Consider the following 26,848-nt stretch of genomic DNA (forward strand, 5'->3'; position numbering starts at 1 on the left):
TGAGTGCTTGCTTACTACAGGATGGGCAAAGTTCTAATAGTTTTATATAATTTCCCTAACACCCAATTCTCTCTTAAAAGAAAATACTGACAGTCCATACCACACAGTGTTAGGAAAATTATATAAAACTATTAGAGATAAAGGCTCAGGAGGGTTAAGTAACTTGCCCATAGTGACGCAGCTAGCAAGACACCACCAGGATTCAAACCCAGGCAGTCAGACCCTAGAGCCCATGTTGGTTGTTTTTGTTTTCTTTTCGTCTCTTTTCTTTCTTTTTTTTTTTTTTTTTTTTGAGACATGGTCTCACTATGCCACTCAGCATGGAAGGCGGTGGTACAGTCACAGCTCACTGCAGCCTTGACCTCATGAGCTCAAGCAATCCTACTGCCTCAGCCTCTAGAGTAGCTGGGAGGCACTCTGACCCCCTCAATGCCTATCTCACTGTTGTTTGCAATTGAAAAACCTCAAAACAGCATACAAAGAAATAACAATTGTTAAATATGAAAGTCAACATTACATGAAAATCAACAGAAGAGAAACATTTTGGCATATGAGGGGACTTTTTAAATCCCTTAAATACAAATTTTTAAATAAGTGAAAAGGCAACTGCCTGAAAAATTTGATAGGCAAAATAAGCTGATAATTTGTTTCAATGGACATCTGGGATCATTGTAGCACGTGGAGTAAGCAAAGAGATATGGCAATTCTGTTAGTACAAAGTTATATCTACAAATACACACACGCAAACACATACAAACACATACACACAAACTGCTACTGAACATCTGAGGTCACGTAGACTCAAACTATATCCGCAAGTGTGAAGACTTGCTGGTTTAACCTCCACAAGACTTCAAGTCCCTGATTATATACTTAGTTCCTGATTATATAGTTAAAAACCAAGCAATTATTTCCCAGTGAGTATTAAGATCATTGATATATAAACTGGGGATTTTAATCATTAGCTAAATAAACTGGGTTTTAAATCCTAGGCACTGTGAAGGTTTACACAAAGCCTGTATGTAATTTACCAAAGTCATTTTAATGCCAGAACAGCTTAGATCTCAAATAGGGGGCACCTAGCAAGAGCCCTTCAAGTCTTACCCTTCTACTTGATCAAAAAGTAAAGACAAAACTATCCTGTGATTGGCTTTCTCAAAAAGTTGCAAATCCAATAACCATTTTCTTTGACTTAATATCATCATCTTTCGAATTATAACCTAAAAAAACCACAGAGGATGTAGGCCCAGCCCTGCACTTTGGATTTCCTAGGTCTTTAAATTTGTCACATAAGAATAAGCCTGTGGTCCAGTCTGCTTTTCCTGGGCCCCAAAACCTTTATTACAGCTGTCCAGTTATTTGTAACAGACCTGCAAATGTTCAGTAGTGATGTGGGTTGTTTTTGCATGGACAGTAATATCCCTTCCCATTTCTTGTGGTACTAACATGTCAATTGTCACGGGAGACCACACTCCCCCATTCCCAGTCCATGTGCTTCAATGCATGTGTGGGGAGTGGAAGGAGATTTAACCCCTTCCCAGGGATGGACAATGACCCAGGCCTGACCAATCAGCTTGGCTGCCATGTTTGGTTGAGCGATAGGCATGAAACCAATTCAGGGCAATGAGAATCAAACCTGGGAACTTTGCAGTAACTATGGGGAAAGAGAAGCTCTCTGCTGGAATTGTTCAGTGAACAGATAAGCCTGGAGCTTCTGATGGTATCTCGATATAATGTAGAGAGGATGTGCCTGAGGATAAAATCAATCCAGAGGAACACAGAGCCAAGAGATAGATTTCTGATAATATTGCTTGAGACCTTGATCCAGGCAAGCCTTTGCCTTTACAATTAGACAAACCAATTAATTTGATTTTTTTTCTAAGCCCCTTTGAATCAGGTTTCTATCATTTGTAACCTAAAGAGATATAGACTGTATAGACATAGATGCAGATAGATTATTTTAAGTTGAAACTTTGTAAAGATAACAAAAATGTTTATCAAAGTATACAATGAGTTTGTACCAGAGATGTTAATTTCTTGCTATGAACTACTTCCCATTCCAGTGTGCACTGCCTTTCCCAGAATCCCCTCCTCAGGGAAATGGCCACCAATGAAACTAAGATAAACAGCAACACAAAGGCAGGTAATTATTTTGCTGCCCGGGCTCCAACAGCTTGTGTTGCCTGACTCAGTGAGCTGGACTAATAGGAATCTCTTGCTTATAAATTTATGCCAGGCGATGCTGAGGGAAATTGAAGTCTCATGGTACAGCCTTATGGGTTTGGTTGACCCTTCAGGGGCCACATGTAAGATAAAGAAACAAGATAGCAGAGAAGAAGAGGGGCTAATTGAGCAGAGACCACATGACCTCTGAGAAAGAAAATGGCTCCATTCCCGATTTTCCAGTCCCTTGTTTTGAACCCCATGAGGCCCAGCTGTACTTTGATTCACTGTCATGGAATCTTTTCCAGGAACAGGTCTAGAATAGTGGTTAGAAATCATGGCTCCAGAGTGACCTCCGGGGTGCGACTCCTGACTCCCACTTCGCACACACCTGCCTTAGAGAACATCCTCTATGCCTGCTCCTCCATAGTAAAATGAGAATAATAACACACTACCTCCCAGGATGGGCGAGAAGATTCCGTGAGATAATATACTCGGAACAGTGTCTGACATAGTGAGGTCTGAATCAATGAGAGTAGTAGTCATTGCTACAAGAACCCCTGTTACTCAAATTAGTTTGAGTGACATCCTAGTCCTTTACCACCAAGAGGGCACATCTAGAACAACAATTTTTTTTTTTTGAGACGGAGTCTCACGCTGTCAACCAGGCTGGAGTGCAGTGGCGCAATCTCGGCTCAGTGCAACTTCTGCTTCCCAGGTTCAAACAATTCTCCCGCCTCCGCCTCCCAAGTAGCTGGAATTACAGGTGTGCACCACCATGCCTGGCTAATTTTTTTGGTATTTTTAGTAGGGGGGGTTTCACCATGTTGGCCAGGCTGGTCTCAAACTTCTGACCTCATGTGATCCTCCAGCCTCAGCCTCCCAAAGTGCTGGGATTATAGGCGTGAGCCACCACACCTGGCAGAACAACAATTTTCTAAATGGTTAAGTATAAACATATTTTTACACAATACGTGTAAAACTATTAGCATATATATATGTATATGTATATGTATATATACATATACTACAGCTGTGAGTAGCACAGGAAAGTGTCTCGGATGTGTGGACACATCCCTGTTCTCATCCTTATCCTGCAGTGTGCCCTGATCCTCTAGGGTCCTGCACTGAACCTTCAGGGCTGGTTAATTTCATATACCAGGGCTGACATGACAGCCTCTAAGACTTCTCTCTTTGTCTGCAACTGCTGGAAGCTTAGCCTCCTCTTAAATTGCAGTCTATAGCTCTAGCTATTTCTGCAGCTCCTTGTTCTTGTAGGGGAGGTTTCCTATGTGTAATGCATACACTCTGCAAAAAAATGCAGAGGCTGTGGAATTAGGAGAGTTTCTATAGACCATTCTGTCTTTCGGTATGTAGACAACAGCTAAGCCCAATCCATAAGCTTTCTTTTATTACTCAAACCACTCTCCTATGATGCTTCCTGTATCAAGTGGGCCCACCCCTTCTGAGGTTGGAAAGAAAATTCACCTGAGGCTGGAGGGTTTTTATTCTTCTACTGCTTTGTCCCCTTCTGTGAAAACCACACAAGTAAGTTCACAGACTTTGTCCCTTTCCAAGTAAGTACTATTTAATCATTCTGAACTGCTGATATATGCTTTCCAGCCCTTAAAAAAAACACAAACTGATTTTACTAAAGGGAGATGATATAAATCAACTTTCAAAGAAACTTTTTAACTTAAAAAATTATTTATCCACAGCCTATATATGTGTGTACATATATATATATATATATATACACATAGAAATATTCTTCAAATCTGTTCCCCAAAATGCATTATGAATAAGAGGCACACGAGAGTCCTAAAAAGGAACAAATTTGAATTTCTTAAGGAAAAAAGTAAGAGTCTTTAACGATGGCCCTGATATATTTTGTTTTGCATTCTTTTCTAAAAGGCAATAATCAAGGAATTAAATCTATATTCCTCAAGGCCTTTCCCCCACCCTTCTGGTAAAATCAAGGTATGAACTTTTTAGTATAATTGCTACTCTAAAAATCAGAGAACTAAAGTATTCTTACAGCTACAGAAGAGGGCTAAGGAAAGAAGGGCTGAGCTCATTGAGCACACTCCTAAGTCCCAAGTAAAGGGACATTCTCATGTGGGAATAAGCCAATTTTTGACTTTAGAGACAGTCCCTTGAGTTACAAGCTGATTGTGTCCTAAGTTTCTTTCTAACCTGAAATGTTTAGAATTTAGAATGTATTCTCCTCTAACAGCAACATTGTAAGCACTGACTTATGTCACCCTAAAGAAAGCGTTCCTGAAAAGTCACATAGTTTTGTCTTGAGGGTCCTGCCACAACTTGTGTCCTTCTTTTATGGAAATGTATTTAGAATTCCAAATAAGACATAGCGTCTCAGTGCCTCTGACCCTACAGGACTGTCACCAATGCCAAGACGCCAGTGGTGGCCAAGGCCTGTGTCCTTCCCCTCACCCCACCCACACTGACCTGCAGAGGGAAATCTCAACGGGCAAGAGTAGGGGCAGGAGGGGCCCTTCCTGCCCCTGCTCCTGGTCCCCACTTGGCCGCCAGCAGAGAAGGCAAAAAGCAGGAACTAGAGGCCAGCAAGGTACAGGATGGGGGAGGGAAGGAGACTTGGCTGAGAGTTGGGCAGGCCAGCTCCCCCGCCTCAGCTGGGGACTGCCTGTGCTCTTAGCTTTCATTTCCACTGTGGGTTGCTAAGTGCTATACATAATGCAAAAGTAAATAGTTACACAGCACAGTTTGGCATACACAAAAACACACATCAATCAGCCAAGGGGGGAAAAATACTCTCAAAGTTTCTAGGTTTATTTTTAGATCCTGGTTGACCAGTCGAGTAACCTAAACGCCCAAAGGAAGAGAAGTTGGGGCCAAAAAGTGTAGTTATTTAGAAACAGAGGACACTGACACTGAAGATCTCTAAGACCATTTGAGCTTATAAACTATGCACCGGTCAAGTCCTCAGGTGTTTTAAATGCCTCACAGTAGTTCTCTGAATAGGAAACAGCACGCAATGCACTCATGAGACTTGCTGGACAGAAAACATCCTCCGTCATTGCAATCAAGGCAGCTGAGTAGATGCAACACAAAATATTGATATCCTTTTGTAAAGTCTAAGGACAATAGCAGGAGCTACAACAATACTAAAGTAATTAGTAAATTCTTCAAGGAGAGGAAAAGTGTTTTTTTCACCTTGTATTTCCCATATCTGACATAGTGCCTTGGACAGAGCAGATTCACAATAAATGTTTGTTAAATAGGAATAATAATAATGCTCCTGGAAGAGCCGCCTTTTTGAGATTCTCCTCATAGTGATCAAAGTAGCCAACCAAGATTAAAGTTTCAAACACAGATTTATCACTAAGAAAGGGAATCAGAAGGACGACCACAAAAACAGACAGAATTACATAAAATAATGAACTATTGGATTGGAAAGCAGGAATAACCATGCGTGAATCATTGAGATTGGCTCAGCCTCGTCCCCTGTAAAATGAGATCGTATTTGTGGCCCTCCTACCTCACAGCAACGCAGGAGCGATGAAAATGTGAAATCGTTAGCAGAAGCACTCTGAGCTTCTCAGACCGCACACTCCCATGGCATCCTGATATTCAAGTTCAAGGCAAAGATCTGGGGCCTGAGAAATCAGGTTATTCTCAGTGTAACTACCTAATTCCAGGTAAATGCAAATTCTTCCCTCCCTTAGAAAAATACTCTCCTGATTATGGTACCACTAGTTTATAGCTGAAAAAAAAAAATGTACACATAAAAGGGATAACTTGCTTTATGGAAATGAAAGGTTGTTTTTTTTTTTAAGCCTCATTCTATAAAGGGTGATGGGACAATTCGTCAGTAAGTTAAAGGAGAAAAGCAATCAGTTTGGCCCCTTATTTCCTCCTCATCCTACACAAAAATAAATTATAGTCAGATTAAATAATGATTTTTTTGAAAGTTAAGAATTTTTTAAAACCAGCAGACAGCAGAGCTGAGTAGCAAACCCTGTAAAAGCACAGAGCAGCCTGTCCCGTCAGTGGAATAAATTTCAGGGAAACATTTGCCCACTCGCCAATGTCAAACTATGTCAAATGGGCAAGTGATATACTAATATTTGGGGAAATATTTGTAACAAATGTGCCAAAGATATTTTATTATGATAAAGATCTTATGTCCACAATATATATTTTAAGCAAAAAATAAAGCAAGTTACAGAATAATATGTATACTATGACTCATAATATCAAGCCCCCTTTGTATCTTTGAAATGAAGTGTATTTGTGTGCACACACAAATACAAGATATTATAAAATAAAATAAAATATGCACAATATAGAAAATTAGAAAGAAGAAAGAATCACTCTTATTCCAAATATTCAAAGGCATCCTGGAGTATTTATTATTATTACTTAATATAGAGATTTTTTTCTTAGTTATGTAGTCATATTTATCTATTTTTTTAATTATTTTTTCATTTAACCATATGTCCCAAACATTTTGTCTTTTATTCTGCAATCTTTGTAGACAATGTTTTATTGCATATATAATATTTCATCTGAATTACACCCAGATCTTGTAAAGGTCTCCTTGAGGAGAAAGGTAGGGAAACACCCAGACCTTTAACACTGGCTCCCTGAGAGAAGAAATGAGCCATCAGAGCTTTTTCTTTGTAGATCTTTGTCCTGAATTGCTTCTTTTGTTATCACAACCATATATTACTTTTAAAATTTGAAGGAAAATTTTTTTATTTTAACTAATATGAAAAACTTCGAATGGTAAAGAACATGTAACTGAAAATTAGGAAGAGAAGAAATGCAACTAGTATATAATAATATAAAAAATAAATGTTCAGCCTCACTAGTCATCAAAGAAATACAAATGAAAAGAAAGTATTTTGGATTGTTTAGGACAGTCCCTATTTCTGCCTGTTGCTTTGCTGTAATTATTAGAAAGCACTCCACTTTCACTCTCGAAACTGTCCTGATGTGAACAATAAATTATGTAGTCACCCTAGATTCAGCCAAGAAATATTTCTTGGCCAGTTATGATGTGCTACCTACTAGGCTGGGCACTTAGATTAGTTAGTGGAAGTATTTTGAAGTGACGATGGTCAAGGCATGGTAAAAGAAGATGAAATCGACACAGTCTCACTACATGAATTGCTCTAACCCATTCGGAAAAGTAAATTGGCTTTTGCTAAAAATGTGTTAAGACTTTTTAAATGTTCAAACCTTCAATCTATTAAATTCATTAAAACTATAGCCTAGGATATAATGTTAAATGGAGAAAAAGGTTATTGTACAGAAATAATAATAGCAAAAAATGTATAATAAAATGTTGACCAAATGACCAAAAATGGAATGACTAAGTAAACTGAGGTATAATCCATTCAATGAAATATTATATATGCAATAAAACATTGTCTACAAAGATTGCAGAATAAAAGATAAAATGTTTGGGACATATGGTTAAATGAAAAAAATAATTTAAAAAAATAGATAAATATGACTACATAACTAAGAAAAAAATCTCTACGTTAAGTAATGATAATACTCCAGGATGCCTTTGAATATTTGGAATAAGAGTGATTCTTTCTTCTTCTAATTTTCTATATTGTGCCTATTTTATTTTATTTTATAATATCTTACTTTGATCATTGTGAGGACAATGACACAGAGGGAACAGCACCAAAGGTCCAGGGAACATATTCTTTAAATGTCTTCCTGTTGCTTTCCCAAGAAACTTCAGAGGCTAGAATGGACTTCTGGTTCTCACTGCTTGTCCTTTGGCCTGGCATGGAAATGGTCATCATGTCTTCCAAAGGGTGAGGCGGTGGGAACTCAACATCACTGACTTCCCACATCCCCAGCCTCCACGTTCAACAACTGAGAAAATTTAGATCATATGTCTAAAGAGACGTGTGTGTGTGTGTGTGTGTGTGTGGTGTGCACATGTGTGTCTGAGTGTTGCTTCCTCTCTCCTTCCCCTATCCTCAAGGGCAGCAAGACAAACTCCAGAGCAATGGTGCAGCAATCTGCCTTTAAAAATACAATAACAATGCAAAAGAGTGAGAGCCAAAGGAACCCCAGCCAGAGCAACACCCCAATATTAAACAGTATTAAATAACAACACATTAAAGTCCATCTCTCCTCTCAAACTTGCCATATAATCCAAATTACTCATCTCGGATCTCTAAACTGCAGTATTTAAGGCCCTATCTCAAATATTGGAATTAGGCTAAATATCTCCCCTCCAAGCACATGCAACAGTCAAATAAATGTTCACAATCTCTTACATAACACTACAGTTATGTATCACACATAAATGATACATACATCTTCACAAAAATCTTTACGTAAAAATAGGGGAAGAAAAGACCCCAAATATTAACCCTGGCTGCCTTTGAACATTTGAATTATGGGTGATAACACTACAGTTATGTGCCTAAAACTGCTGGGGTAAATTAGAACTTTTTAATTTCAATATTACTATAAACACACCCAAGGATGTTCACCACTGAAAGAAATTCTCTGAAATGTTTATAAAAACAAAAACATTTTAGTAAAGAAACTAATGATCTCCCTAATTTATCTCTTTAGGAAATTCAAATATTTGTGATAACTTGTATGAGATTATTTTCTGAAAGGTAGGGTGCACCTGTACCTCTGATATTAAGAACAGCAGCATCAGCACTTCTATTCGTGAGATGCTGCACCTTCTCCTTGCATGTATTATTCTACTTAACCCTCTCAACCTTCACAGTAACCCCATAAGGCAGGTACTATTATTGCTTCCATTGTCACCTGAAGATACAAGCTCCAGGGGCCTTGCAGCTAATAAGTGGCAATACTAAGACCAAAACCGGATTAATCCAGCTCCAGAAGGGATGTACTTTTCCCACCAGAGAACTACAGATTGCCTCCACATTCTTTTTTTATACCAAAAATATCCCTTGCCTAAGCTTGTTTTAGACAAACTGTGATAAAAAAAATTGTTATCAACTAACCAAATTGGCTATCAATACACATTTAGCTATTGTGAATGAAAAAGATACTGAATGACTACATCAGTTTTCAAAAAAGTTATCCAGTCCCCAAATTAGAACTACAGGAAAGAAGTTGCTATAGTTTAAATATGGTTGTTTGTCTCCACCAAATCTTATGTTGAAATCTGATCCCCATTGTTGGAGGTGGGACTTAATGGAAGGGGCTTGGGTCGTGGGGGTGGGTGCCTCATGAATAGATTAATGCCCTCCCTGGGTGGAGGAGGGAGGTAAGTGAGTTCTAACTCTATTAGTTCAGTGGAGAGCTGATTATTAAGAGCCTGGCACCTCCCCCTCCCCTTGCTTTCTCTCTGGCCATGTGATCTCTGCACATGCCAGCTCCTCTTCACTTTCCATCATGAATGGAAGCAGCCTGAGGCTCTCACCAGATGCCCAATCTTGAATTTTTACAGACATCAGAATTACGAGCCAAATAAACCTTTCTTCTTTATAAATTACCCAGTCTCACTTATTCCATTATAGCAATGCAAAATGGACTAAGACAGAAGCTATGCATGCCCTTCAGGCAATGGAAACAGAAAAAAATAAACCAATTAAATGGTCTAGGGGAGAAAAGGAAAGGTATAGACAGGCCTAAAAATAGTTTCCACCTTATCTCTGTTTCAGTAATAGCAGATTAGCACATATTCTCTTGGAAATGTCACCCAGGCAACCGGAAATACAAAGACAAAGATGTTCCAAAAAACGTATGTATATAAATCTATTTTTGCCATCTTTCGAGCATAAATGATCACTATAGCAAGAAAGACAATAATTAATTAGGAGATTATCTTTTTTAAAAGCAGACACAGAAGAAAGTTTATAAATAGGTACCTAGTGTAAAGTAGGGTAACAAAGCATAAAAGTAGGTCTCTATCTGATAAGAGGCCCTGGCCCATTGCCTCAAATTCAGGCCAAGAATCTATTAGGAGTGTTAAACATATTTTTGCCTGTGTTTTTCAAGTCTCATGTTTTTATCTCATAAACCAAAGGCAGATGAATACAAAATATGGTAGGCTGGCAAATTTTAAAAACGTATTTTGAAAACTGCCTTAAGTCCCACTTAAGTAGAATAACTATGTTTCTTTACCTGGATTGCCTAGGACAGTCCCCATTTGTGCCTGCTGTTTTGCTGTAATTACTGGAAAGTCCTCCCCTTTCACTCTCAAAAATGTCCCGATGTGAACAATAAATTATGTAGTCGTCTTATATTTAGCCAAGAAACATTTCTTGGCCAGTTATGATGTGCTACCTACTGGATTGGGCACTTCTATTCGTTTTTGAAAAGGTATATAAGATAAGAACAATTTCAGAACAATCTAGTTGAAAAGACAGAAATAGCACCCCAAACAACCGTGAATCAGTGAAAACTTGGTAATCACTGGTGTAGTCTAGGCTGTCAGTGCCTTAGTTCAGATCAGAGAAGAGTAGCGAGTGTATCCCCTCGAGGGGGTCACTCCGTGGAACTAATGCTAAAAGCAACAATGCTTCTCGAGCACTTCCTGTGTGCCAGGCACTATGACAAGCATGATGCCCACGTGATCTTGCTTCGTGCTCAAAACAGCCCTGTAAGTGAAGGGCTGTCATTTGCTCACTTTATGGATGAGATGACTTCCCCAAAGTCAGGCCAGAGAATTCAAATGTCTAGCTCTCAAACATACATTCTCCACCACTGTAGATGTGGAGGTACTGCCTTCTGATCACCCATCCCTACCAGGAGCTGGCCCAGCAGAGTCACTTGTTATCACAGCCATCAGCTTCTCTCTTTCTGCCCTGCAGAAGAGCAAGCTGTGGCCAAACTCTGTCCAAGGGTTACTAAATCAGTTAAAGCCCAACCAGAAAACTAAAGAGGCTGCTCTTGAATCCTATGGAGGAGTCCTACTGAAGAGGCTATTGAGAAGAAAGTCATACAGGGGTTCAGGAAAGCAATGAAGGATGATGCAGGACTCTAAGGCTAGTAATAGCAGGAAGCCATGACCACCCTAGGCCTGAAGGCATGAGGGGAGGAAGTGGCTGAAGGAACCCAAAGAGGGTGGTGATTTGGAGAGGACAGCTGGCAGGCGCTGTGGTCTTTAGCACACACACACCAGGCTGCAGCTTGCAACCCAGTGGAGGGACAGGGGAATAAATACCCTACCTCACCCTCCTCCCACCCTCCCGTCTCCTGCTGATTTCTGGCCAAATTATACCAGAAGTGAGAAGAAAAGATGGCCATTGACGCCAGTGGTAAAGATCGCCTCTTGGGGCATGGAGCCAGATGGAGAAGGGAGCCAGGGACATGGAAGGGCCAACAGGAGATATCCAGGCCGCTTACTGCCCTTGTCCTACAAAAGAGCTGTGCTCCAACCAAGGCAGAGGAAACTGGCCTGGTCACTCTTTGGGAGTTAAAGGGCCAGGTAGGCAAAAGGACACCATTCTCGGCATATATACAAAGCCAGGGCCGGTTTCATGGGCACGTGACCTGTGCCATCACACAGGCCCCATGCTCAGCAGGGCTCCACGCTGGCATTAATCTTCCACTAGCACCATCTTCAAATTCTTAATTTTTTTAAACAAAGTTCCCACACTTTCATTTTGCCGTGAGCCCCACAAACTATGTAGCTGGTCCCCTGCAGGGCAAACCTTTTCTTCAGGTAGTGAGACTAAATTCTGTAAGCATCACAGTATTCTGATACTCTGTTAAAGCAAAAGGATCCAAAGTTAATATTAACCAGAGTAACAATGATACACTAGAATAGGTAACATGGTAACATGAACGGGCATTTTACCTTTTTTTCTTTCCTTCCTCTCTTTTGAAGTCAAACTGTAAAGCAGCTGAGAAACCAAAATAAGCTGCCCCCTAGAGAGAAACAGACCTTAATTACAACTGCTTCTCCACAGCACAGACTGAATGGATTTTGGCTCTTCCCCAGTTAATGTGATCAATGCAGACAATAAAACTGAATAATTGATGCCCTGGAGTGGACTTTTCTGATACACCTCATTTGATGGGCTACAATCATCGAATTCTCCAGGCCATTGCCAAAGCCTTGCCTTATGTGCCCGATGTACACAGGCCCTACGTTGGGGCTCACTATTGAAAATACATAAATAAAAGACCCGCAGATGGGTCAATGGTATCCACAAACAATATTTGTAGCGGATGCTTCCTGAAGCATGGGCTTAGAGACTTGAGTCTCTGCTGCTTCTGCTTCCCTTTCCTGAAAGGTTCCAGCATCCTTAGCCTTCCTCTGAGAAATTATATTTCTAAAAGCATCTGGGAAATATTTCTAAAAGCATCTGGGAAAGCATCAGGTGAGAAGCCCGAACAGGACCAGTGGCAGCTCTTTTCCCCATTCATTTCCTTCAATGCCATCCAGCAAAGCGAAGCCCAGAAAACATTTAGCTGAGACAGGGATCAAACTGGCTTCTGACAGCCTCTTTCATTCACCCCTTTATTTCAGAAGTAACAGATGGTAGATTTTAAGTGTTTGTTTATTTTGTTGTTTAAAGTTAGAATAAAATTTCAAATGATCAAATCAAAAGCATTTAGAAAACCTCTACTGTGTTGGAAAGGGAACATCACACACCAGGGCCTGTCGTGGGGTCGGGGGAGTGGGGAGGGATAGCATTAGGAAATATACCTAATGTAAATGACGAGTTAATGGGTGCAGCACACCAACATGGCACATGTATACATATGTAACAAACCTGCACATTGTGCACATGTACCGTAGAACTTAAAGTATAATAATAATAATAATAATAATAAAAGAAAACGTCTACTGTGTCAAGGAACCTAGAATCCAGGCAGTAAATCAAATCTAGGGGCACCAAAACAGAGTCAGAGAATCAATAGTTGCCATGTATCCTAACTACTGAGCTCTGTCGTGGGTTGAATGGTGGTGACCCCCCAAAAAAGATATGTCCAAGTGTCCAAGACTTTTTTGGGTTTTTTTTTGTGGGGTGGTGGTGGTGTTGTTTTGAGACAAGGTATCGCTCTGTCACCCAGGCTGGAGTGCAGTGGCATCAACATGGCTCACTGCCGCCTCCACCTCCCAGGCCCAAGAGATTCTCCTACCTCAGCCTCCCGAGTAGCTGGAACCACAGGTGCATGCCAAGAGGCCTAATTTTTTTTTCTTTTATTTTTATTTATTTATTTGTTTTTGTAGAGATGGGGTCTCACCTTGTTGGCCAGGCTGTTCTCAAACTCCTGGGCTCAAGCAGTCCTCCTGCCTCGGCCTCCCAAGGTGCTGGGATTACAGACATGAGTCACCGGGCCTGGCCATAACCAAGCTTTAACCCCTGGAACCAGCGAATATGACCTTACTTGGAAAAAGGGTCTTTGCAGATGTAATAAAGGATCTTGAAATAAAATCATTCTGGATCACGCAGGTGGGTTCTAAATCCAGTAACAAATGTCTTTATAAAAGATGCGCAGAGGAGAGACACACAGAGAAGAGCAGGAAGCAACGTGACATGCAGCGCAGCTCGAGTGACGCAACCTCATGCCCAAGAATGCTGCAGCTACCAGAAGCTAAAAGAGGCAAAGGATGAAGTCGCCCCTAGAACCCCTGGAGGAAGCATGGCATCTCGGCCTCAGACTTCTAGCCTCCGGAGCTGTGAGAGGATAAATATCTGTTGCATTCAACCACCATTTTGTGGTCATTTGTTTCCGCGGCCACAGGAAACAAATATAAGCTCACAGCCCCATCTCTCACCTGTGGCCTCAGCTTCACAATCTCCGGCCAGGGACTACATGAAGCCTTCCAAAGCGGCCCATTCCGTGTTCACAGTAGGCCTAGTTCTGGCCCCAGATGAGTCTAATCCCTTTCCCTCAGTGCAGTGCTTTCATGTATGTGAAGAAAAGAATATAAAAGTCCCACAGGGCGATTCCAGGCCAGAGAGTCCCAGCTACTGTCCTCGGCAACCGCCAGCTCATGAGAAATCCCCTTAACTTGTATCAGTCAGGGCAGCACAGAGGGAACGATCCTCTCCCTTCCTTCGAACAGTATTCTCTTATTGCAGCCTAAGGTCTCACTAATGTTTAAACAGCCAGGTGACGCTGTCAACTCTGTTGGCATTTTCAACTCAAAAAAAAAAAAAAAAACACAACTTACATCTTTTTCATGTGTAGCAAATGTGATTCAAGGACATGTTGTCACTCCCATCAAGTATATGGAAAATATTCTTTTTATCTAAATGTAATGAATCAAGTATGAAATATGCCTGCGAGGTACATTATTTTTGTAAAAAGTGGGGGATCTGAGCAGGCACCCACACCACCTATTGACAGCCAAGCCAAGTTTGTACACATCAGATTATTTCCAAAGAATCAAAACACACAGGTTGGGGAAAACGTAACCTTCCAGATCCAGCTGCATATACAGAAGAAATGTGCTGATGATTTCTAATTATTTGTCAGTCTTCAGATTTCAGCTCCATAACCTGCACTAGCTCCCAATGTTGGTAAATCACTCAACCTCTCAATGCCTCGGTTCACTTACCTGTAAATTGGGGATAATTAGAACACTACTTTGTGTTGGCTACTATGGACTACAAGATAGTCCCATATCAACAGGCCTTCTTGCTGTCTGGCTCTGGCTAGTTTGGCCAACTGGGAGGCATCAGCACCAGATCAGAGAGTGGAAGAGAGTGGTTGGGGTCTTATCCACCTAGATGCCTCCCCACCAGGCCACAACGGGCAGTAGTCATATTCCTCTACTGAAAACCACAGCTCCAGCCAGCAGCCCTGTCCCCTGAACAACTCCAGAAACTGCTCTCTCACCTCATGCTGTCAGGGCTGGGTGGTGAAGGCTTCCATGCATTGCTGGCCACTTCTAGTGGGTTCCCTGATCTTACCCGCACCTTTGTAAATAGTCCCTTCATTAACTTTCCTCAGTTACTGCCTTCTGAGCAGTTCATCTGCCTCCTTATGGGATGCCGAAGGAGGAATCTTTCATAGGATTTATCAGAATTAATCAATACTTGAATCACCTTTAGGCATTTGCTAGCATGAGTGCTATTATTAGCAACAGTAGTCTACTTCTCTGAGGAATCCTGGGCCATGAGATCTCTCAATGCTGTATTTACATTTCCTCCCCAAGTTCAATACCATTTACTAGAGATAGACATAATATTTTCAGTTGTACAGATGTGGGGAAAACTATTATGTTCTCTCATCTAAATAATTAAAATAACTTCTCTGCTGCTTTCCTCTTCTCTCCACCCCCTCTCTAATGTCCAAACCTTCTGATCATGCCATTATCACAGGCAACAAATATCCAATGGTTCCCCATGACCCTAGAATGAAGTTTAAACTCTACCACTATTTCTCATAATTCAATTCCAACTTACCTTCAAGAATATGTTCAACATCTCACACCTACTAGCATGGCTATTATATTAAAAGAAAAAACAGAAAATAACAAGTGTTGATGGAATCCTTGTGCATTGCTGGTGGGTATGTTAAATGGTACCACCGTGGAAAACAGTGGATGTTCCTCCAAAAATTAAACACAGAATTGCCATATAACTCAGCATTTCCACTTCTGGGCATATACCCAGAAGAACTGAAAACAGGGAGTTGAACATATCACTGTACACCCATATTCACAGCAGTGTTTTCACAGTAGCCAAAAGATGGAAGCAACCCAAACGTCCATCAACAGATGCATGGATAAACAAAGTGTGGTACATACATACAATGGAACAGTATTCCACCTTAAAAAGGAAAGAAATTCTGCCCATGTTACAACATGGATGATCTCTGGGGACATTATTATAAGTGAAATAGGCCAGTCACAAAAAAGACAAATACCGTTTATATGAGGTACCTAGAGTAGTCAATTCATAGAGACAGAAAGTAGAATAGTGGTTGCCAGAGGTTGGAAGGGAGGAGGAGATAGGAAGTTAGTGTTTAGTGGAAACAGAGTTTCAGCTGGGCAGGATGAAGAAGTTCTGGAGATGGATGGTAGTGATGGTTGCACAATAATGTGAATGTACTTAAAGCCACTGAACTGTACGTTTAAGAATGGTTAAAACGGTAAATTTTATCTTGTGTATATTTAACCACAGTTTTTTAAAAGGTTGTATTCAAGAAATATTTATTGCTTGTCTATGGCACAAAGCACTGTACTGGGGCTGCCTCAGGAAATAAAATGCAAGACCACCATCCCCAGCAAGGGAACTTACCTCCTGCACATTTCCCTACCTGCTCCAGATTCTAGTCAATCCCTTCCCTAATTATGTCTTGCACTTTCACGTTAGAATATAAATTCCTAAAGACAGGGGACTAGATCTTATTCAGCCTATATCCCTACAACCTAACAGAATGCTGAGCATGTAGAAACTGCTCAAGAATATTGGTCAAATAGTTGAGTAAAAATCCAGGCAGAGACATCTATGTCATTTTTCTCATGTCTTCTAGCCAGTCAGAACTTAAAATTTCTTGAAGTTATATAGCTATACTTGCGGGAATAGAGAGGCTAGAGCTTCACACTAAGCTCACTAAACTCACTTTAAATATTCTGTTCACAAGTAATTCTACTAAGTGCATAAATTGTGGATTTCAGATGAGAACTCCACTATTTACTGACCATGTGACCTTGAGCAAATTATTGCATGCTTCTAAGGCTGTTTCTCTTATCTATGAAGAGGGAATGCTAACAGTCCTATAGTGAACACCTGTTGCTTTGCAGTCCAAAATCCAGGAGCTCATCTCTTGGTGAGAGTATAACAATTTTCTGCTGAAGAAACACCCCTGCTCCTATTTCTCAGCCTACCTCTAAGGATGAAACGTGTGACATGTGACCAAGCCCAAGCCTAGTAACATGTGGCACCCTGGTCACAGGAAGAGACATGGGACCCAATCAATGCTGACGAGCCAGAGTAAGTCATTGTGAGCAATGCCGGGATGGAGACTTCCACTTTCTGGCTGGATTTAAAGCCCAGACTATGTAAGGCCTGGAGTTCTTCCAGCTATCCTACAACGAGATGGGGCCTCAGTGAGATGGTACTAAAAATGGTGCCGACTCCATGAAAGCAAACTGAGAAAAATAGAGAAATGAGGTCCCGCTAACAATGTTTGAGGCCTGAATCAGGCCATATCTGAAATGTCTTCCTCTGGACTGAGGAGTTATCAGAGCCAAAATAACATTCCTTTTTTGCTAAAACAGTTTGAATGTTGGGGTTCCTGACACAACAGAATTGAGTCCTAAGTAAAATATCTCTTGAAAAATTATCATAAATGTTAAATGAGGTATTCCATGTAAACCAGGGCCACATAGTACACACTCAATAAATGCCAGTATCAATGTTAACTGCAGTGATTGTTCATTGTTGTGGTAGGAAGTTCCTGCCTTCTAGGGACTTTTAACTCATGTGCTCTATCCCTGATTTCTGTCTTCATTATCCGCAAATGATATTCTCTAGGATAGAAATGGTGAAGACTATTCCCTAATCCCATTCCCTAGCAGACAGACATCACTAGTTGACCACAGAACACTTTCTTGCTGAGCCCAGACCCAGCCTTGGATTCCTACTGGACCCAGCTTTCCAGGCAGCCAATCAGATGACGTGCAAAATGAAACCAATGTGTCTCAGCTTCATTGCAACAGTTGGCAAAATTTTTCTATAAGGAGCTAAGTAGTCAGTATTATAGACATGGTCCCTATCACATATTCTTCTCCGTGTTTTGTTGTGTTGTGTTTTGTTTTTGTTTACAACCCTTTAAAAATATAAAGCTCATTCTTTGCTCTGGGTTGTACAAAAATCCCTGCTCTAGAGCTTTGAAGCCAGACTCTGGGCTGCCTCAGGGAAGGAGCAGCTCTTATCTTCCTGTGCAACTTCCTGGGACCCCAGGAGTTGGACAGCTTGGAGTGGGTGCCTGAGTCAGAAAAGTACCCTCTGAACATACTGAATAGTCCAAAAAGTAACAAAAGAGCTTTGGTGACTGGAGATTTCCTGTTAACATATCAATACCAGGCAATCTGAAATTCACACTCTGAGGGATGCTATAATTCAAGGAAAAGCTATAAAACCCATGTGTGTTATAAACTTCACCTCTGCCTCCAGAACCAAATTCATTGCACAACCCTTTCAAAAAATTGGACCTCCATCCCCTACAGCCACATCTGAGATGCCCGACCTTTTTATGAGAGAAGTAAGGAAAGAGAAGGGTTCAGATCGTTACATTTCTTCATTGTTAGTCTGCCCCTTACCATTAAAAGGACACACCTCAAGGGCAAGGATCCGATCAGTTTCAAGATGGTATGCCACAGTTCTTTTGACCAACTCTTGATTCCTTAGTATTTTCCAAGCTTTTTTATCGTAGAGTGTTAGATATAAAGCTTGGTTTGGTCCTCCTCTCTATTATTCTCTGTGTTTGATTCTGGCTTTAGTGAAAAGGACTGGATTTTGTTTGACTGATGTTTATTCATTCAACAAACATGTACCTACAATCAGAATCCATCTCTCAAGGTACTTGCAGGTGCCTTGATACATAGATACATATATAATGTACATAGAAAGATACATAGATAATGGTATAGAATGATGCGAGGGCTATATCCAGGGTAGCATGGCCGCACGAAGCAGAGGCACCTCTGGGAGGGGGAGTGCCATGCAGCCAGCTGGAAAGCAGTGTCACAGCAGCTGAGCTGCAAAGAATCCATAAGAGTTGACCAGACGAGGAAGGTTGGGGAGATGATAGATGCTGAGACTCAGTGGCTTGAGCAGAGGAGGCTTGGGAAATGAGGTTAATGAAGAGAGAAGGGTGGGACCGTGAAAGTCCCTGGAGTCTGAATTCTATCCTGAAAACCACAGAAAACCTCTAAAGGAAATTAAGCAGAATGACTGGCTTAGATTTTTGTTTTTGGAATGAGTGTCCACAGTTTGGAGAATGGACTGGAGTAAGATGGTCCTGATTGGGAACAACAAGTTCAAAAGCAATTGGAACAATTCAGGCAAGAAGTGCTGAGAATATGAACTAAGTCAGTGACAGCAGGAACTGAGAAAAGAGGGCGTACGGCAACAACAACAAAAATAATAAGAGCTCACATTTATGCAGCACTTACAACAAGGCATGATGCTTAGTGCTTTCTGGGTATTAACTCATTTTATCTTCACAGTAACCCTGAGATAGCTTTGTTATCTATTATGAACCTCATGCCTCACATCAGAAAACACAGTAGAGGTTAAGTAAGGACCCCAAAATCCAGGAGCTATTGATGAATGAGCCACAGCTCAAACCTGGCTGTCTGGCTGCAGAGCCCACACTCCTAATGTCCATATTAGCAACTCTCCTAGTACAGTTACAGACAGAGGGTCTACAGGACTTGACACTGAATGGTTGAGACAGGGGAGACTCCAGGACAATTTCCAGAGATCTGGCTTGGGTAGGTAAACATGTGAATTTCAGTTTCTTGAGCCTCCTCCCCTGAAGCTCCTCCCCAGATCTGTCCTTGCCCCGCTACCGCAAGTACCCACACTCCCACCATCACACCACACCCCCTCTCCTTTGCAGTCTGCATCACGGCCTTTGGCCATAAAACACAGGCATCTCCCAATTGGAGTGAAAAACCTCACAAGCATTTCCAATTAGGTCTGAGAAACCCCTGAGAGCAAACTCTGCTCTTGGTAATACAGTGGCTTAGGTCTATTATTTTCAAATCAGCCAGAAGTAGGAAAACTTTGAGCGAGCTTGTGCGGTTTCCTTCTGAGAGAGCGAGACCTTGGCAGCCTACTTCTGTGTTTCACCGCAGCTGCCCTACGGAACAGAACATAGACTTTCTTGAGGGGCTAGCGTGTAAGCACAGAAGCACACACAGCCGCCTCGCCTGCAGCCTCCAACAGACCCGCAAGAAGAAACTGACCCTGGCAGGAGCTCTGCAGAGAGACAAATGGCATTCTTTCTCCATGCACAAAAGTTAAAGCAAGCATCTGCAGCATTAGGAAAAAAAAAAAAAAAAAAAAAACTTGTGTATTTCCTGCGGACAGGGAGACCTCCTGCCCCTCCCGGGCTGATACAACCCACTTTGCACATCCTGCTTCTCTGGGAGCTAAAAATAAATCGGTATGCACTGAAAAACACTCAAACACATCTCCCCAGCACACCCTTCCCGAGTGCTCGAGCGCAAGGGACACGAATCTTTCAGGTCCTGAGTCCAAAATGCAGACCACTTCCTCGTCCGGGTTCAACCAGCGCCTTTCGGCCTCTCCCTCGGCCCCCTCCCCAGACGCCCACGCCCCGCACCCGCCTCCTGCGGCCTTTCCGGGCAGACTCCGCAGGCCCGGGATCCAGCGGGTGTCCCGGCCCCCCGGCCCCGGCCCCGGCCCCGGCCCCGGCCCCGGCCCCGGCCCCCAGGGCGGGATGCTCCAGATGTCTCCGGGCCGCCAGGCTCACCAACGCCCCCTTCTGCCCAGCGCGCCCCATCCCGCCGGCCCCACGCGCCTCTGCGCGGCCCTCTGCAAAGTTGCTCTCTCCTTTTCTGCCGCCCACCCTCAAGGTCTGTGATTTTGTTTTGTTTTCCCTCAGAGGCACTGGGGGAATGACAGAGGAACTGACAGGGTGAACTGCACCCAGGAGGGAGCTGCTGGAACCAGGTTCCCAGAACCGCGCACTCCTCGAACCCACCCCTGCGCCCGCGGCGCACCGAGCGCACGGGTCCCCCCAGAAGCCGCCCCGGCACACCCGCCCCGGCTGCAACTCCGACTCCGTTCTGGCTCCCGAGAAGCGGAGGGAAGGCGCTGCGACTCACCGCCTCGGCCGCTCCCAGCGTCTGTGTCGCTTCGGGCGAGGCGGCGGCAGCAGCGGCAGCGCCTTCCCTCCGCCCCCCTCCCCCTGGACAGCACCGTCGCCAGCCGCGCCCCCCTCCCCAGCCTGGCTCGCCGCTTCCCTCCTCGCGGCCGCAGACCCCATCTCCACTGCAGCCCCGCCGGCAGCCTCTCCGGGGTGGGCTGAACCGCGGGGTTGCAGGGGGGCCAAGATGAGGCGCGGGATTTGCAGGTGCAGTGGACGCCCCCGCCTTGCCCTGGTGCAGCCTCCGGGCGTGTCCCCACTGTGCCCCATAGTCCTAGCTCACCGCCCAGGCCTCTAGCCAGCCTGCACGGCTACTTTCCAAGGGGTGCCATCTGTTTGCCTCCTCGGGTCGTGGGAGGTCAGATTCAGCCTAGAGCACCTCCTTCCAAGCTTCGATTTGAGGGGGGGCCTGGGGTCCTTGCTCTCCCGCAGTGAAGTTCAAGGGAGCCTTGGAAGGCAGTTGAAAAGCTTCTCAGGTGGTGTCTTCTGGACTCTTCATGCCCACAAGGTGGGAGGGGGCTGCTTTTGTCTAACTAGTGCTTTCTCTACCCAAAGCCTTCTGTAAACTGTCTAAGGAAAGGCTTAACAAAAAATCCGGAGGAAGACATCTAAGGGGCCCCTCTCCTGCCCCTCCTTCCTCCCCTCAAATTTTTCATCTCGTGTGGAGATAATGAGAAGCAAAATGTCTTGTCAATTCATTCGCCCAATATTTATCGAGTGCCTGCTGGCTGCCAGCACCTGTTTCCTGTCTCGCTGTGTCGTCCACTCATGGCCTCTTAAAAAGCCACTGTAACTAACTCCTTGTGCTTGTCAACCCTGGTGACATTTCCAGAACCCGCAGAAAGTCTCAAGAGCAACACAACTTCATCAATTTAAAAAGTTGCTGGTTAAAAATAACAAGGCTGCAAAGGCACCGTGACCTGGCCTTCCTTGTTATAATGTTTGCAAAATCTTTTAACATGACTGGTTATAGAAAGGACAGTTACATTGAGGTCCAGACAGCTGCCAACTCAGATTTAAACATCAAGTAAAAGGTTCATCTAATCAAAAGCACCCTTTCCTAGCTCTACCAGTTGCCTTCAATTGAAAAACAAAAATTATCTGAGAGGCTGTTAAGCCATTATCAAATACTAAAACCTTTGCCTGCATTGGGTTAGCAGTTTAGCCCAGCATTTCCCTTCCTGGACACACAGGAGAAATGCTGGACTAATCTGCTAACCCAATGCAAGCAAAAATTTGCATTGGAAAGTTGGATTTTTTGGTTTTTCATTTTTTCTTTTTTCTTATTACTTGGCCCCACCCCGAGAGAGCCTAATCTAATTGTTAAAAAAAAAAAAAAAATCCGGGGTTCAGGGGTGTCCAGCTTTGTATGGGTATTTTTTTCACATGGGCCCCAGGAGACTCTGATGTGCAGCCAGGGTTGGAAACCACCATGGGATTAGCCAATCATCAAGCAGGGCCTAAGGCAACGTCCGGTTGATGCAGCAAAAGGTCTGCACAGGTGTTGCAAACTCAAATGTCCCTAAAGGATAAAAGCAGCTGACAAAGAAGTAACTTAAGTGGTTATACAGGGACAAACTGAGAAGGGCACAATGGCCCTGAAAAAGGCAGCCTCATTTTTCTACCTGGGAAAAGAGGGTCCAGTGTGGCCATCAAGTCGGGGTATTTTATTTTATTTTGGTTTGGTTCCCCCTGCCCCCAAGAGAAGCCAGAAGTTCACGTTTAATGTGAACTCTTCTAATTTTAAAATATTAGTAACTTATTTTTAAAATATTTTATGTGCTCTATAAGCCAAGAAAAAAAGAACTTGTAGGCCACAAGTGGTCCCCTGGTCATCGGTTCGTCACCTGTAGTCTGGACAGACTCTGCGCGTAGGAAGCAGTTAGGAAGGTGCTTGGGGTGGGATTCCTCAGAGAGAGAGGTGGTTTCAAAGTCCACTTTATCTACTTTTCTTTACTGATGTGATTTTTCTGTAATGATCTCTACTGTTTAAAAAAAAAAAAAACAGTTTTGCTGAGGTATAATTCACACATCATACTATTCACTCAAAATATGCAATTTAATATTTTTTGCATATGCACAGTTAGTTGTACAAACTATTACCATAACCAATTTTAGAACTGATTTTCATCACCCCATAAAGAAATCCCATACCTATTAGCACTCACTCCCTTCTTTCCCCAACCCCAAACTTCCAGTGACCACTTATCTATTTTCTCTATATATAGATTTGCCAATTCTGGACATTTTATATAAATAGAATCATACAATTTGAGGACTTTGTGACTGGCTTCTTTCACTCAGCTTAATGTTATCAAGGCTCTCTCATGTTGTAGCATGCATCAGTACTTTGTTCCTCTTTATGAACAAATAAGATGTCATTATATAGCTCTATCACATTTTGATTATCCATTTATCAGTTGACAGACATTTCGGTTGTTTCACTTTTTTACTCTTATGGATAATGCTACTATGAACATTTGTGTTCAAGTTTTTGTGTGGATATACGTTTTCATTTTTCTTGGGTATATATATACCTAGCAGTAAAATTGCCAGATCACGTGGTAACTCCACGTTGAACATTTTGAGAAATTGCCATACCTTTTCCCAAACCAGCTGCACCATTCTTACATTCACCATTCTAAGTTGGAAAAATCCAACTTTCCAATGCAAATTTTTGCTTGCATTTGGGTTAGCAGATTAGTCCAGCATTTCTCCCGTGTGTCCAGGAAGGGAAACGCTGGGCTAAACTGTACTATATGAAGGTTCTAGATTTCTTCCCTATCTTTGCCAAAACTCGTTATTTGCCACTGAAAAAATTATACCATCCTAGTGGAGGTACAATGGTATCTTTTTTTTTAAAATTTTTCTTTAAGTTCTGGGATACATGTGCAGAACGTGCAGGTTTGTTACATAGGTATACATGTGCCATGGTGGTTTGCTGCACCCATCAACCCGCCATCTAGGTTTTAAGCCCCACATGCACTAGTTATTTGTCCTAATGCTCTCCCTCCCCTTGCCCCCTACCCCTCAACCGATGGGCCCTGGTATGTGTTGTTCCCTCACTATGTCCATGTGTTCCATGTGTTCTCATACAATGGTATCTTATAACATTTGATTTCCATTTTCCTAATGGCTCATGGTGTTGATGATCTTCATGTGTGTATTGGCCATAACTTCTTCAGAGAAATGTCTATTCAGATTCTTTGCCCATTTTAAATTTGGTTATTTATCATTTTATTATCCAGGTGTGAGAATTTTTTTATATATTCTGATATAAGTCCCTTATCAGATCTATGATTTGTCAGTATTTCTTCCATTTCTGTGCCTTGCCTTTTTATCTTCTTGGTGGTGTCCTTCGAAGCATAAAAGTTTTCCATTTTGATGAAACACAAATTATGTATCTTTTCTTTTGATGCTTGTACTTTTAGTGTCGTATCTAAAAGGCTTTGCCTAATTCAAGGACATAAAAGATTTATGTCTGAATGTTGGGCCCTGCTTTTTTTTTTTTTTTTAAGATGGAGTTTCACTCTTGTTGCCCAGGCTGGAGTGCAATGGTGTGATCTCGGCTCACTGCAACCTCCACCTCCCAGGTTCAAGTGATTCTCCTGCCTCAGCTTCCTGAGTAGCTGGGATTACGGGCGCCCGCCACCATGCTCAGCTAATTTTTGTATTTTTAGTAGAGACGGGGTTTCACCATGTTGGCCAGGCTGGTCTTGAATTCCTGACCTCAGGTGATCCACCCACCTTGGCCTCCCAAAGTGCTGGGATTACAGGAGTGAGCCACCACTCCTGGCCAGGCCTTGCTTTTTTAAACGCTCTTTCAACAGTGTGGTATTGGAAACTGGGAACACTGAGACAACCAGCAGTAAGTCTACATGCAGAGCCTCCCACCTCAAGAGGTCTCATTTGCTGGGACAGTTCTCTCACCACCTTATTTGTCAACTTTGGGCACTGAATGGCAAGTTTGTGTCAAGCAAGCAACTGAATGTATAGATTTTAGACTAGCCAGTCCAACAATGGCAAGTATTCATTCTAAGGGCCTCCTATGTGCTTAGAGCTGCTCCAGGCTCTCAGGATATAGCACTAAACAACACAGACAGGTTAATGCTCTTGTGGGGCTTAAAGTTTAATGAGAGAAAAATAAATACAGCACCTAAGACACATATTAGATGAGTGCATATGTCAGTAATTCACATAGAATGATTGATGGAACAGCTGAGGAAGGAGCCAGGCAGAGGAAACATAGCGCAAAGGCTCTAACTTGGGGGTAGGTGAGGGGGAAATACACAGCTTATTCTGGAATCCAGGAAATCAGATGTGGCTAGAGCTTGGTGGGGGCGCCTTTGGCTGAACTCCCCAGCAAGTAGAGCCTGAGCAAAAGGTTAGGCATGAACAGTATGTAAGGAAGTGAAATCACAGGGGAGTAGGACTGAGAGAAAAGGGAAGTGAGTCAGGAGAAGATGGAAAGCAACTACAAGGAAGTGCATTCCGTGGCTGGGCATTGCCTCTCGAGTCTGCAGGAGCACCAGGTGTTGGTCAGGAGGCAGTATGGGGGCATTACTGAGAGTTTAGGAGGGGTCCAAGAGAGAGGCACTGATCTGTGTTCTTCAGAGAAACAATGTAATGCTTCTGAAGCTCCAAACATCTGTCGGCAGTGGAGGAAGACTACTGGTGTGGTTGGAAGAAAGAAAACTTACTAGCAAGCTCCCTTCTCCCATTAGTCAATTTAGTCTCCCATTAGTTAACTTAGCCCTCCTAGGTTGCATTTGAGTGGCCACAAAGTAGCTGCCTGGACAACATCAGGGAAGTCCCAAGGTGGAAGGCAAGGCATATGTCAGGAGGTGAGGCACTGCTGGGCTGGCTGTACCTGAGAGCACCCTGAGGGGCTGGGAGCAGCAGCCACAGTGAGCACCTCAATCAGAAGTAGTAGCAGAAGTAGCAGCAACCTGGCCCCCTGAACACAGTGACAGTACAGACCACTGCTAGGTTTGCTCTAGCAAATTGGTGCATTATCATCTATCTTAGAGGATGCATAAAATGAGTTTAATACAGTGGACAGAAGGGAGAGTAAAAAACAAGATCACAGAGTGTCAGGGCCAGACCATGGACTGTTTTGCAACTTGGGATCAAGAACATAAAATTTACTCTCAGTTGGAATTTATTCTAAGAACAATGCAAAGTCATTGAAGGCTCTTTTGAAATTTATTTTTTTAATTGACAAACAATAAAATTCACTTTTTTAATAAACAGTTCTGCGAGTTTTAATAAATGCACGGTTGAGTAGCCATCATTTCTATCAGAATTCAAAGCACTGTCACCCCTCCAAAAATGTTACTGCCCATTGTAGTGAAGCCTTTGCCCTAACCCTAGCCCCTGGCAATCACTGATGTGTTCTTTGCCTCTGTGGTTCTTTCTTTTCAAGAACGTCAGATCAATGAATCACATAGTATGTAGCCTTTCAAGTCTGTCTTCACTTAGCATGAAGCATGTGTTATTCATTTGTGTTGTTGAGTACATCAGTGATTTATTCCTTTTTATGGTATGAATGTACCATAGGTTGTTATTCATTCACCAGTTGAAGGAAAGTTAGGTTATTTCCAGTTTGGGGCAATTATTAATAAAGCTACTAAAATAGTTGCCTACAGTTTTTTGTGTGAATAAAAGCTGTTATTCCATTTGGTCAAATATATAGGACTGGCATTGCTAGATCCCATGGTAAGTGTGTAACTATGATATATATAGCTAAACTATATATATAAAAAGACAGAAAATAACAGATGCTGGCAAGGATGGGGAGAAAAGGGGAATGCTAATACACTGCTGGTGGAAATATAAATTAGTACAACCACTATGGAAAACTGTATGG

General features: G+C 42.5%; 1 protein-coding gene across 6 annotated transcripts in view; it reads right to left on the reverse strand.

Annotated features, from left to right (window-relative positions):
- Positions 1 to 21,009, reverse strand: part of NCALD (neurocalcin delta) — a 454,184-nt gene extending 433,175 nt beyond the window's left edge. For 3 of the 6 annotated variants that reach the window (XM_063669002.1, XM_063669000.1, XM_054498378.2), the window contains exon 1: positions 20,939 to 21,009. The gene's annotated coding sequence lies outside the window, so the exon portion shown is untranslated. Of the gene's footprint in view, positions 1 to 11,968; positions 12,040 to 20,938 lie in introns of those variants that run through there. The other 3 variants (XM_063669003.1, XM_063669001.1, XM_063668999.1) reach the window with 2 other exon arrangements.
- Positions 21,010 to 26,848: the final 5,839 nt, after the last annotated feature.

Source organism: Pongo pygmaeus, chromosome 7 (genome assembly GCF_028885625.2).
Source record: "Pongo pygmaeus isolate AG05252 chromosome 7, NHGRI_mPonPyg2-v2.0_pri, whole genome shotgun sequence".
In the NCBI taxonomy this organism is placed as follows: domain Eukaryota; kingdom Metazoa; phylum Chordata; class Mammalia; order Primates; family Hominidae; genus Pongo; species Pongo pygmaeus.